We start from the raw sequence: 9,304 nt of genomic DNA, 5'->3' as shown, positions 1-9,304 counted from the left end.
CCCCCTACATGATGCCTGGGTCCCGGCCAGGGTCTCCGCGTGGGGCTCCAGCCCGGGTTAACAACGTCCAGGCAGGCCGGGTCCCGGCCGGGCGCCGGCCATCCCTGCGGGGCGGAGCCGCGGCCTCAGGTGGGGCGGGCGCCGGGTGCGCTCCCCGCGCCGGACACCAGGCGTCGCCCCCGCTCCTCGCGGCGCCGGGCCCGCCCCCGCCCCCGCCGCGGAGCCCGAGCCGAGCGGCGCGGAGGAGCAGCGGGAGCGGCCGGACAAATTTCCTGCTCGGCTGCGGGCGGCGCGGGTGCGGCGGCGCCCGGACCCCGCGGCCTCCGCGCGTCCCCACGACCCTCCTGCGCGCCCGGCGGGGACGGCGGGGCGCCCCGGAGGGCGGCGGGCGGGCGCCCGGGAGATGCGGAGCCGCCGCGGCGGCGGCGGCGGGATCGGCGCGACCGGACCGGCGCCCCCGAGGTGAGTGCGCGCGGGTTGCGGGCCGGGGGCCGCGCGCCCGGGGCCCGAGGGCCGGAGCAGGCCGGGGACGCCGCCTCGGCCGCCGCCGCGGGAGGGGCCGCGCCGGGGTGCCGGGTCCCCGAGCCCGGTCCGTGCCGGCCCGCGGCGCGCCCGGCGCCAGCGTCAAGGGACCGCGCGACCCCGGCCCTCGGGCCCCGGGCCCCCCCAGCCCAACTTGGCGACCAGGTTGGCAGCTGTCGCGCTCCCTCTGGGTAAACGGACCGGAGGAGCGTGTGTGTCTGCGGGTGGCGACGGCGCTGGGGGGACGGCGACAGGGAGCACGCGTGTGAAAGCAGGCGAGACCCAGAGCGGGTGCCAAGCGGGTGTGTTGGGGGCTGCCGCACGCAGGGGGTCGAGACGAGACGGGCGCCTTTGGAGGAAGCGACTCCGAGTTGCACCAACTCCGGGAGGGGCGTGGGCTGCTGTCCAGGCGCCCCTTGCCTTCCCGGGGAGGGGAGCGGAGTGGGATGCCGCTGGGGGCTCAGAGATGCGGCAGGGAGTGCGGGGGACGCGGGCAGGCCCCGCTGGCCCAGGCCGGCCCGCGGCGTCAGCGGGGTGACCTGTCAGAGTTCCTGGGCCAGAGGGCAGCGCAACGCCAAGCCCGCGGGCTCCCCGGGACCATCTGGGAAAGGCCGGACAACCCCTAGGATGGAGAGGCATAGCCAAGCCCTGAGTGATTGTGCTGGACTTGACCTAAATTCCTTCCTGGCGTGGCAAACCCTTCTAGAAAGGTGAAACAATTATACTGGCAGAATTGTGATATCGATCTGTCTCGGAAGAGGACCTCTCTACCAGAGTTTCAACCCAGGAAACTCAAGGAAAGAGGAATCCGGCTCTGTGTGTGCTTGTATTCTAGAGTGAAAGGTAGTAGAACTGGATCAAAACTGGCAAAGGCTGGTCCCATGTTTCAGAAGTCCCTGGGCCCACGTCCAGCCAGCTCCTGACCCCCGGTGCCTCTTGACCCAGGGTCCCTGGAGGTCTTTGTGTCTGAAAGGTCAGTGAAATCCTGCCTCTGCAAAATAGACTCATGCCCATATAAACTGTGGCAGGGAGAGGGGATAAAGGGAGGGCCGTGCCTTTTCAGAATCAGAGCTCTCAGCCAAAGGAGGGTGTGAAAGGGTGGGTGCCGGTGGCCTAGGCTGGCTCCTGACTGCCATGGTCACACATCCTTCGTGGTATGGGGCAGAGCTCTGTGTGCGAATAGGACTGAGGTCTGGGCTTTCTGAACACAGGCTCTAAGCCTTCGGGGAGCAAAGGGCCAGGTGGTGACATGAAACAGGCCCTTCCCCGACGAGACACTGCCTCTGACCATGACCTCAGGGGCTGAGGTCTTTGTTCATCGGTGTTAGTGATGCCTGTGAACCAGCAACTGCCCCTCCCCTCCCCCCAAAATCCCCAGACTTTCCATGTGTCAGCGAGACCTAAGAGCTAGATTTGTCCCTGTAGAAGGCCAGGTCGTTAGATGGATCCAGACGGTTTTAGATTTAAAGCCATACCTACTTAGCGCCCCCAGCCAAGTGAGTTGTGGGCAGTGGTTGAGGAAGTTCACTTTACTGTCACTGTGAGGCCTCCCGGGGCCCCTGTGGAGGCACAGAGGGAATGCGAAGCGTTGTGGTCAGGTCCGCAAGCCCTGCACGGGGGCCACTTCTCACTGCTGTGGAGGGACACCTGGCCCCGAGATGGCCTGGGTCAGTGCCTCCAAGGAAGCCTGCAGAAGCCCCCCGGAGCTCTGTGTCCTCGTGCTTTACCCCTTCCCGTCCAGGGATGTGTGTGTGTGCAGATCATCCACCCCTGAGAGCGGCTGCAGCAGCCGTAGGATGGGGGTCCGGGGTCCGCAGAGGGGGCGTATTGAAGGTGGATGTGTGAGGGGTTGACAGCGCTCGATGGTTGGTTAGCAGTGAAGCTGGAATGTGAAGGTGGGTCTCCTTTGAACTGTGCCCCTGTTGGTCCACTGGTCTCTCCTCCTGCTGCCATCATCCCAGTCCAAGCCATCCCCCTTTTAGCAAAACCCCCTCCTTCCAGGTCAGAGGCACGTCCTAGCCCAGACCAGTCCTCTGCGATTCCCAGGCTCAGGTGCCCACTCTACCTTTCTTCTGGGATGTCAAATGCCCCCAACTCAACACGTCCCAAATCAGACTTGTGAACTCCCCTGACCCAGCCCAACACTTTCCTGATGTTTTCTTTATCCGTCTGATCACAGCAGCCTCCACCCTGCTGTGGAAAGACAGGCTGGATCGTTTCCCCGAGGACCATACTGTGTCCTCCGTGCCCAGCCAGGCAGGTACCTGACACGAGGCTCTGATAACTATCATTGGACGAATCGAAACATTTTAGGAGCGCATCTGCGGATGTAGGGGAGTTTGTGTCTCTTTAGGGGATGTCCGTTGTGGTTGATAGGCAGCCGCTCATTTTTATTTTGTTTAATGTAATTGAACTGGATCCTGGAGGGATAAGAGAGGTCTGTCTAGGGACCACATTGACAGTGCTTCTGGAGATGCCCGACATACTTGCTAAAATGACTGTCTGACCTGGACCAGAGCGACCCCAGATGACCTCCCAAGGAGGCGGGTTGGAGATCAGTCAGGAGCCCCATGGACGCCACCCTCCGTTCCTTTATTTGACATGTCTTTTTCATTTATAACGTTTGAGTTACACTTACAGAGGTTCTGCTGTCAAAACAAGAACAAATATATCCATTAGGATAAAGACTGGCCTTCTTAATATTTGATTATCACTAGGAAGAAACTGCGTGTTCCAAGATCGCCTTCAGCACTTCTCTTGGCGTGCCGTCTCCTAGTGAAGCGATGGCTCTGTGCTCCCTGAAGGCACCCCTATGCTTTCCGGAGTCTCAGGGATGGAGCCCGCCCAGCCCCCTACTCTGAATCTCCTTCCCCTTTATCTCCATCTTCGGGACTCCTACTCATACCTCAAGGCCCACTTCAAATGCCTGTCTCCACAAAGCCTTCCTAACCCCTCTCCATAAGAGATATCTCTCTTCCTTTTAGTTCTGCAGAAGGTTACCTGTCCTGAAGCAGCTATGAGAATCTATTTTGATTTCCAGTTGACTTGTTTATCTCCTCTCCCAGGTCATTTGTGTCTTCAGGGTGGAAGGTATGTCTCTGAGAGCCTGGACTTTGGGTTCAGGTATGGATTCAAATCCTGGTTCTGGTATGACCTTGGCTGAGTTTTTTAAGATTCATGCCTCAGTGTTCTCTCCTCTAGAATGGGAATGATAATCTCTACTTCACGGGACTGTTGTGAGAGTGACGGTTGACGCATATAAAGTACCAGGCACATGGCTGGCGCTCCGTAAATTGTGGTCATTAGTCCCCTCCAATACCCGAGGCTGTGTATTGCATGCAGTAAGAAACAGTGATGTTTGAATGAATAAATGAATAAGCTCAGAATCCACATGAGTAGATAGATACCTTTTGTGTGCCTTCCACAGTGCTAGATCAAATCAATACGGTGGGACATGCCAGTTAACTTTATTTTTCGCGTGATAATTTGAAAGATGATGTAAAATTTGCGTGATTAAGTATTTCAATCTGTGCTCCATGAACAAATCCATTCTTTAACACACGCCATTGACTCTTCAATGTTCGAATGATCTGGTAGGCGGAGATGCAGTGTTTTATGTGCATTAGCCTGGGTTCATGGGCTGGATTAAACCAGGCTGTGTGCCAGATGCAAGTGAGCCAAACCGGCATCGAGAAGTGGTGTGGTCTAGAACCAGCGTGGCCCCAGGGTCAAGAGAATGGCTTCTAGACTAGAAAACAAAGGCTATGCAACTGTGGACTGCCCCCCAAACCCTCAGAACTTCACTTTTCTTACCTCCAAAGAGAGACGTGTGGCACTGGGCCATCTCTGAGCCCCTCCTAACCCCAGTGTGCTGATCGATTTCACCCATCCACGCTGGTCCAGGCGGTGCTGCCGACCGCACGCCCGGCTGCATCCACAGCTGGGCGGCCTCCCGTTCCCGGTTCATCACAGGGGCCACATCCTCTCTGCGCCGGGTACCAGATCCACCCGGAGTAGGATTAGGCTCATGGGTGTATTCAGCATGGTGTTAGTTTTACATGCTGACCCCAGACATACCGAAAGGCTTTTTTTGGAGAGTTAACTTCTCACTGTTCTGTCACTTGGGTTTTTCTCCAAAAGCAGAGTGCTGGATAACATTCTAGATGGTTGCAATTTTAGATCAGCTGCACCGGAGGAAAACGGGTTTCCTTGAGTTTTACTAAATCCTCCAACAGATACGCAGGTGTACAGTTGTGGGGCTGGGGGAGCGTCTGCCGGATTCAGGCTGGGAGACCCCTAGTTTGGGGATTACCAAGCTGGCTTCCTTTTCTTCTCTCCGTCTGGCTGCCGTTCCGTTCCCCAAACCTTGTCCATCAAGGGCCGCCCCAGGTGTTCTACCTGGGGAGTTTTGATGTGGTTCGCAGCCTCTTTGAACTCACACGGCTCCCGGCCCAGAGCCAGAAATGTGAGCCTGATGTCTTTCTTTCAGTTGTGCAAATACTTCAAAGGAGTTGTCAAAGCTTACGAAATAAAAAAATGTTAGCAATATCTTTCAGAAAAACAAACATACCCTTTTATATTGATTCCCAGCGGAATAAGAAGCAAGTAAATATATTTTTTTTAACGTGTGTTTTTAAATAGGTTTCATATATAATCAAGAGTATGTTGGATGCGCGATCCAAAAAGGTGACAACGTTTTCTTTCTCCCTGAAACAAATATAAACTCCAGCAGGGGACAGAGGAGAGTTTGAAGGAAAAAAATGATCCTTGGTTATGTGCTAAAAACCTGAAGCGTTTTGGGCAGGTGTTTTGCTGTTCTGTGTATTGGGTGGGGAATGAAGAATTGATAGGAAAACTTGTCTGGACCCCAAGCCTGGGTTCCAGCAACGCTAAATATGATCTGGCAGAAAGGCTCATGCCGGAACGAGTGTTCAGCGTTCAGCCACGCTCCCCGGCAGGTGCACTCGCTGCGTCATCCTCTCCAGGGATGCTGGGTTGCTCGCCAGGTGCCTGGAGCTCACAGGGCACCCAGGCTTCCAAGAGAAGTGGAAAGTGGAGGAGTGGAGGGAGGGGAGGAAGTGACAGACCCGAGTGTGAGCTGTCTGTCCCGGGCGGTGGAGGAGGCTGTATGCATAGGGCTCTCCCAGCTGTGATTTTACTCTGTCTGAGAACCAGCAGTGGATCTAAGCCCCGGGCTTTGCTTTTCACTGGCAGGTGCCCAGCCCAGGACTCAGAGCACAGACTTTGGAGCAGAGGGATGGGGTCAGGCTGGGGCTCTTGACACTGAGGCTCTGGGCAAGTGACTTACTGTCTCCCAGTGTGATCCCTCCTCTTTCTGATGGGGACAATGACACTTCCCAAACAGGGCTGTTATGTGGATGGATTGAGGTCACGTATAGAGAGCACGGCCTCCTGCTTACCAGACGGTCACTGGTACAGCTATCATGTCCAGGAGTCCAGGGGCGACAGGACCGGCATCAAAGGCTCGAGATGATCTGAGCTCTGATTTCTGCTCAGCTACACTTGCTTTGTCCTCAAAGCAAGTCACTCCATTTCCATTCTGTAAACACAGGCAGTTTTGGTTATTAATGTCCTTAAATCTATTTGGTCATTTCCAGCTGAACGTTAGTCAACGATTTTTGTACTAGGGAGCAAATTACTTCCATTTTTCTTCTCAGCTAAGATTTTTGAATGTCCTGTCGCCTAGCTACTTGGTTACAATGTGTTATTCTGAGTGACCTTTGTACTCAGCCTTGTTATTTTGTTTCTGACCCCAAAAGGACTTGGCGTTTTCAGGCTGTGTCCCAGGGACGGTGCTTCCGTGGGTCTGCTCCGCTGAGTTCAGCAGACTTGGCCTTGACTCCTTTGTCAATACGCACGAGTGCCGGGGGTGGGAGCCCGCTGGGGCAGAGCCCGGCCAGTGCCACCTCCTGTCCCAGCAGGTACCCCGTTAAACCGTGGGAGCTCCGGCCTCCCTTTCTTCCTCTCTGGTTCAAAAGGCTGGCCTCAAAGGGGGACACCCACCTACATGATTTGATGTCACAGCCCTGGGGCCTCCCCTTCCTCACTCACCAGTCTGGCTGGTTTCTTGTCACGGGATAAAGCTTTTCTCTGGTCGTTTGAGATACGGCTCAGGAGGGGCTTTGAGGGCTTTGAGGACACCAGTGGTCAGTTTTTCCTACGTCACAATTTTTCCCAGGGCTGGCCTGCTCTTAGCCATTTTATACTAATCCACTTGTTACAAAACAGGGAGACTATCAAGATACTAAGCTTTTTATCTTCTAATGATTGTCATCTGAGGAGGCCTTCAAATTTTTCATTCCGGAATGGGAGCCCTGGATCCTAGTACCTGTAGGCAAGAGTTAAGGACCAAGGCATAGCCTGAGACGATTTCAGAGAGCAAGGGGGTGACCTGTTACTTCCATTAGGGCACGGAGCTAACAGACCCAAAGACACTGCATCTCAGAAGCAGAAGCTCTCTCAACAATTCCAGGGGAACAGGGGTAGGGAATCAGTATGAATTAACAAAAAGTCAGGATATTTGTATCCTTTTATGACATTCAGGGATTTACAGTAACTCAGTCTGGGCTCACAAAATGTTGCCTTAGGGCACTTGCTTTAATGACTAGAAAACACATAAATGCTCTTTCAAAGAGATTAAAATACTTCAGCTTCTTAAACATGTAAAAATAAACCCATCTTAGTTGCACTATGACATTGGCTAATCAAAAGAAACTCTCCTTTGCAACCACATTATTTCAAGTCATCTCAAAACCTGCCTGGTTACTAATAAAAGTATTCCTTGTAATGAACGCTTTTCTTCAGTAGGTGGTTTTTCTGGCTCTGAAAGTGGCCTTAGTTTTATAAACAGCCCAACATTTAAGTCCTGGACATCAAAATGCTTTGAAACAGTCACCCCGTCCTTCAAGTTCAAATACAGTTGGCTCAGCACTGTCTCCTCCTGAGCTTCTGGCAGCACTTCATTAAGTGCATCAGTAATTCAATAAATTACTTTTCGCCAGTGTTGCGAACATCAGCTAAAGTTCAGTCATCTATTGGAGATGGTATCAGTCTGCTCATTTAAATTCCTTTGAGCAAAGTCCTGATTTTGGCCCAACATAATGTAAAAATGCAAGAGCCAGAAATTTAATAATTTTGCACAGAATTGGGCCAAGCTAGGCCTATTCTTAGCCAGCCAGTGATATTCTTTCAAAGGATATTTCTTGGTTTTAATCAAATGTGGGTTGTATTTAAAAGAGTCTGTAAGGTCGTATAGAAGGGACAAATGGGGATTTAAACATTTATTGCGTATCTACGATATACTTGCACTGGGCTTAACACTGGTGTTACAAAAAGTCACAGTGCCTGTTCTATGGGTGCCCCACACCCATAGGAGGGCAAAATCCATCATTTCCAGGGCATATATAATGCAAAGGTGGATGCAGAGGTGGAACAGAGCCGTCAAGACGGGCATTTGAAGCAGGGGCCTGGAAGGGCTTCACCAAATAGAGCAGGCTTCGTTTTCAAGGATGTTTTCTTGGCAGCCAACAGGGCTAGAACATTCCAGACAGAGGGACCTCCGTGTGCTTGCCCAGCGGTGAAAAGTAGCGTGACTTATCTGAGGAACAGCGGGTATCTGAGTGCAGCTAAAGCACAGGGATGATGAGACTGGGACAAGACAGATGGAAAAGCTTGGGATTCTCCAGACACTTCTAAGAGTCTGGGTTCTGTGTGATGGCCCAGCAGTTCTCAACCTGTTTGAGCTCATGTCCTCCTTTGAGATTCTGAGGAAGACTATAGACTCATCCTTGCAGAAAAATGCATGTGTCTACAGTTCATTTGTTTTTACAGTTTCACGAGTCTTGCCTGACCAAGGCCCTGAGGTTTTTGGCTAGGAAGACTGCTTTGCACCTGGGCCAGAGGCAAGATTAAGGGACGATGATAAAACCAGATTGTAGGCTGAGTTGGAGGTGCCTTTGGCGGGGAGCCAGGGAACTTGGTGACTAGAGGCAGGTGATTCTACTAGGGAGAGTCTGCCCAACACGGCTTGAGGACAGTTTTCCATCTTGAAACTGGTAATGACAATGTTTGTGCATCACCCTGCTAACTGTTTATCTTTCTTTTTATGAGAAATTTGGTTACAGCGTACATTGTACGTGGGGGACTGGACAGTATTCCTAATAAAATAACATGAAATAGGTCATTTAATGGTGGCTGTTGTCATCAGAGAAGCCGGCTCAGAGGAACTGTGGTAGGAAGGGCTCATGAACCTGCGTGTGGCCACCGTTGGCCTCTGACAGGTATAGACTGGGAGTCACCCACTCTCTCCCTGCACCCAGGACTCTTGCCTTGCAGACCTCAGTCTAGCTTGCTGCATCACATTTTAAGTTTCCTGTTTAAGTGGAGAGAAGCCAGATTTGAAGCAATGACGTTTATTAAAGGAGTGGAACACAGCAGCTGGGGGAGAGGCTCAAAGAATCATGGTCACTTACGCAAACCAAATCTGAGGGGTGCTTAATGCAGCTGGCCCGCCCCAGCTGGTCAGCATCCTGGCAGATGTAAGAGAGGAAAGACGCTCACTTCCAAGAGCGAAGAAGGCCGACTGCCCCCGAGGAGGAGCTTCTGACAGAGGTTGAGTGCCTTTGCCGTTTTCTCAGCCAGCCGGAGTGAGAACCTTCCCTGTAGATTTCCACGAACTGGCCCAACTGGGAAACTCAAGTTCTGTCTTCCATGCCGGGGAAGGGGAGTTTTCCTGAGGGCTCCTTGGGCTGTAAAACACCCT

At 53.1% G+C, this 9,304-nt stretch overlaps 1 protein-coding gene across 2 annotated transcripts in view; it reads left to right on the top strand.

Moving 5' to 3' along the window:
• The first annotated feature begins 395 nt into the window (after positions 1-395).
• Positions 396-9,304, top strand: part of PTPRE (protein tyrosine phosphatase receptor type E) — a 172,575-nt gene continuing 163,666 nt past the window's right edge. For both annotated transcript variants that reach the window (XM_057530414.1, XM_057530412.1), the window contains exon 1: positions 396-462. The gene's annotated coding sequence lies outside the window, so the exon portion shown is untranslated. The remainder of the gene's footprint in view (positions 463-9,304) is intronic.

The sequence above is a fragment of the Balaenoptera acutorostrata genome, chromosome 16 (genome assembly GCF_949987535.1).
Source record: "Balaenoptera acutorostrata chromosome 16, mBalAcu1.1, whole genome shotgun sequence".
Classification (NCBI taxonomy): Eukaryota; Metazoa; Chordata; class Mammalia; order Artiodactyla; family Balaenopteridae; genus Balaenoptera; species Balaenoptera acutorostrata.
The sequence above is the reverse complement of the archived record's forward strand: the minus strand, read 5'-3'. Positions and strand labels throughout refer to the sequence as shown.